The sequence below is a fragment of the Gopherus evgoodei genome, chromosome 1 (assembly GCF_007399415.2).
Source record: "Gopherus evgoodei ecotype Sinaloan lineage chromosome 1, rGopEvg1_v1.p, whole genome shotgun sequence".
Taxonomy (NCBI): Eukaryota; Metazoa; Chordata; order Testudines; family Testudinidae; genus Gopherus; species Gopherus evgoodei.
Genome location: NC_044322.1, coordinates 156,873,981 through 156,878,586, shown reverse-complemented (window position 1 = coordinate 156,878,586; position 4,606 = coordinate 156,873,981). Strand labels below are relative to the sequence as shown.

Sequence of the window (4,606 nt, the reverse complement as noted above, 5' to 3'; positions counted from 1 at the left end):
AGAACCTAACACCCACATAAGATGTAACTTCACTGTAGTAAAATTAAATTTGTCAGTAGAGAAAGCAAATGTTACCTGGAACATTTAAGCCCTGATTCAGCAAAGTACTTGTGTTCTCCATGGCCCCAATTCAGCAAAGCATTTAAGCACATGCTTAACCTTTAGCACATTTAGTAGTCCCACTGAAGTCAATTAAAGGACATGTGCCTGATGTTAAGCATGTGCTTAAGTGTTTAGCTGAATTGGGGACAATGAGAACTGCTCTGTTGAGTAAGAAGGTGCCATTTTTACATAGTCACTTTGCTGACCATATCCACACTTTCATAGTACAGGCTATTACAGTTGTTAAGTTGAAACGCCAAACATGAGCACAAATATGAGGCCTAGTCTTATGACCTCTTCCTATGTGAATAGTTTCACTAAAGTCAGTATAACTATTAATGGAAATAACAGCTGCAAAAGCAAGTTCTTAGAATCTTGCAGAGACTGATTCTCTTCTCGTACTAGTTCGCTGGTGTAACTCCACTGACTTCAGTGAAATCACGCCTTTTTTTTACACTGGAGTGAGATGATAATCAGGCAGTGAGGAATGTGTGGAGAAAACTGGATCTGATGTCTAGAAAATTGGACTCCAGATATGTTGGGACTTGACAGAGGATAGCTGTGTCATGGTAGAATGTGTTTTGTAGTTCCCAAGGAAAAATGTGGGACAACAAGATAACTGAACTATGGTTATCTTTAAAATGTTGGATTTGTGTAATGAGGAACAGATCTTGACAATAGCAAGGCAAAAAAAGACACAACTAAGAGAAAAAATGTGACTCTTGTCAACTTGAGACCTGCTGTGGAGGGTAAAGATAAAGCTAGTTCCCTCAGTGAGGAAACAGAAGATGCCAGTTCGTGCCCTGCAAAGCTCAAGGCAAAATTTAACTCTAAGTATTTTTTGGCAAGTGTTTCATGGGAAAATTTCTCCAGAAATGTGGACAAGGATTCTAATGGAGGAAAGAGAAGTCTTTTCTTTAGTTAGTCTGTTCTTTAAAATCATATTGTTTGTTTGGATTACCATAATCTTGATTTCTGAAAATAGTGAAAAGATACAATTGTCAGCTTGACTTAAAATATGCGGTCACCAACTGCTGAACTGGGTGCAAACTGTGATCTATTACAAATATGGGACTAACACTAATGGTACCTCAACTTCTTACGTTCCCGTATGTACATGTTTCAGCAGTTCTACATGTCTAGAACACCGGGAGGACACAGAGGACATTAGAAAATGCTGCTGATGTTATTGTGAGTTTGACTTTTACTTGTCTCATCCAATCATATGCCACATTTCTGCACATTCTTTTTTCTAATAGACATGATAAAAAATATTTTTCTTACCCCCCAGCCTCAGAAGAGTGGACAACCAGAAGTTTGAAATAATAACCCAATAGAGTTAATGACTATGCCTGGTATATTATAGTAATGGATTGTCAATACTTTTAGTTTCGATATCCCAAATTAATTAATATATTTCTACAATATACTTTTTTCCTTAATTTGTTATAAGAAGGGTAGAAAAGTACTTTGTATGACTTTGTAATGCTGTCTGAATTCCTGAAAAAACAGTAAATACAATTAACTATATAGTTTCTCATATCTAATGTGTCTAAGAGGACACTTAAAAGTGTGATGTGTAAATTAATACAACTGGACAGCAGCTTAGTCGGAGAAAGATTATCTATCTACTTGTCTGGGAATTGATTCAGCATCTCTTTTCCTGGGTCATGGGTGGATTAAGTCAATCCAAGATGGAATGACACTAACAGGTTAAATTCTTATGCTAAAATTATAGAGTTACATTCTTTTTTTTCTCTCTCTCAAAATAGAACCACACACTAAATTCATTTCTGTAACTTACTGTACATCCAAGATTTCTGTTCTCCTTTCCAGAGCACTTTAAAAGAGTTCAAACATTATTATGATTTGCTTACAGTAGAGGAAATATTTGTAACAGATATGCAGAAATAATTATAAAAAACCTGAAAGATGTTTGTCTGAAGTAAACTAATCTTCTTATCAACATAATGGTAATTTAGACCATCTGTGAAGGTTAGATTTTTCAGTCATCAGACTGAAATCATATAGATAGTAGAGCTGGTCAGAACATTGTCAAAACAGTATTTTGTTGGAAAGTGCTGTTTTGACAAAACCAAAACTTTTCACAAAATTACATCAATTTTGATGCAAGTTTAATGTCCAATCCCATTTGACAGCTTTGGAAAACATGTTTTGATTTTTCTATCCATAACAACTTTTTATTTAAAAATTTACTTCTGTCCCACAAAAAATTTCAAGATTTTACAAACAAATCCCAAATCAGGTTGAAAAGCCCAAAAGTTCAAAATATTTCACAAAACAAAATTCTGAAACAAATTTTGTTTTGGGTCGATTGAAACGTGTGCTTTGGTTTCACTTTTTTTCTGTTAAAAATATGGATATGATTTTTCAAAAATGGTTGCACCACAGATATTTCTGTATGTGATATTTTTAAAGAGCTTTTTCATATGATATGAGGGATGTTGTCTTAATCATCTTTGTGGTAAAAACTAGCTCTCCAGGAAACTTGCCAGGCATTCTTCTAGAATAAAAAAGCTATCACTGTGTGTATTTTTTTAAACAAAATTCATTTAGTGTACCACATCACAGGTACAAAAGGGCAACAATTGTTCAAGCTCCCCTATAACCCACACTGTTTCAAAAATGAATCTCCAACAGGAGTTTGGATCTATTTCTTTGAAATGGTTGAAAAGAGGAGTGTTATGTGGCACTCACAAATTATGTGCTGGGTATCTCATTTATGTAATTTTATAAATGCAGGAATAGAATTGCAATGTTATTTAGGGTGCAGCATTATCTGTTGTTACATAGAAAAAGTCTTTTAAAAATTATCTTTTTAGGCTCATGCCTAATTTAGTGATCTAATGACATCTTTTCATGAAAATACCCTAGAATTGTATTACTGTTCTTAAAAACTCCTACATAAACTTTGTGTTTCCTGTTTTGTTGATAACTATCTTCAAAGGCATCTCAAACTACAGAATCTTCACTTTAAAAGTTGATCTGCTTGAAGGGACTAACAATTCAAATTCTAGAATGGAATAGCTAGATCTTTCTTTCCACTTCCCTTTTAAATCTGTAAGTGATACAGTATTGAGTATGTTTTTATCATGTGCAGAAGTAGGCATATATAATCCTTCTAAAGGTTTTTATGTTGCATAATACAAAGGCAGTCCTACGTTGCTTGTATGGATTTTTTTGACAAAAAGGTTGAGTCTTCTCCATTCAGTTCTCAATACAGCTCAAGATTCCCTTACAGCAATCAATAAGATTGAGGGTATTTCAAATCGAATAAAACATGATACTTAGAATATATACTTAGATTAGGAGATTATTGCTGCAGGGAATGTAGCTTTTCTCTTTGCTGTAATTAAAAGTAGTTACAATGTCTCATATTTTAGCATCCTTCATTTCACAAATTTTCAAATCAGGGTGCCATCCCATCAGTTATGAAGTGTGAGTCAAAATGAATAAGGATGGGGTCATGCCAAAATGTGTGAGTTTGTTCATTGTGTGCAAATGTCTGAAAGATGAAAAGATTAATTAAGAAATGACATAAATCCTGTAAAAAGACTGAACCAGCATCTGGTTATTTCCTTCATAAAATTGCTACTATAAGAAGATGGATTCTACTATGGAACTCAACTGGCTGTACTCCACTGCCTCTCTATTGACATTAATGAGAGCTGAATCAGCTGCCCTTAATGGAACTGAAAATATGCAATGGAGATATTTACTAGGAGAAATCTTTTCTCAACTAATTCCTGGGCTTGACAGGGATGATGCAATCCAACTCGTTCTTTTCTCCATTTTAATGTGTATGAAATAAACAATTTTTTTTCTCTCCTAGTTTGTCTCTTTTCTTTGAAGGCTGGCCAGCACTTTCAGTTAACAGTTGGGACTTTCACCAGGGGGGAGACTAATTTGGGAGGGACTGGGAAGGCTTCCAGTGTTAAAACTTCTCCCTTATGTTTTCAAGGCCTCTAAGTATGATTTGTGTTCTATTTGACTGTTTATGTCATTTAGTTTTGTTAATTTGTTTGAATATAAATTCATTAATACACAAAGTTAGTATGCAGATATTTCTCTTTTAGCAATTTCCTTCATTCAAAAGAGAAGCCCTCATTCTTTTTTACCTGGTTGAGGGAAGATCAAATGTAATACTTCTGTGGAAATGTAGTCCCAAATTGAAAGCTATATGATGGCAAATTGGCACTAGGACTCAGAGAAAATTTCGGGAAGCTGCTTCCCTAGAAGTGGGCAAAATTTTCCAGAGCTCCCTCAGCCTTGACCTAAATGCTGAAGGGAGCAGTTTCTTCACCAATTTCTTTTGTGAATCAAGAGACCAGCAGGGTAGGGGATTTGTAAGGGGGCTAGAGAGCTTTTTCACTTTTCAGTCAGTAGTTTGAATCCAACTTACATCACCATAACCAAAGTTTGTTATTAACTAATGTCTTCTTGGTAATCTATAATGAAATGAGTTGAAGGTCCCAGTTTGATG

At 34.7% G+C, this 4,606-nt stretch overlaps 1 long non-coding RNA gene across 1 annotated transcript; it reads left to right on the top strand.

Moving 5' to 3' along the window:
- Window positions 1–235: 235 nt before the first annotated feature.
- Window positions 236–3,954, top strand: LOC115658085. Its single transcript, XR_004002149.1, has 2 exons — window positions 236–1,293; window positions 1,394–3,954. It is a non-coding gene; the product is annotated as an uncharacterized LOC115658085 (long non-coding RNA).
- The last annotated feature ends 652 nt before the right edge of the window (window positions 3,955–4,606 follow it).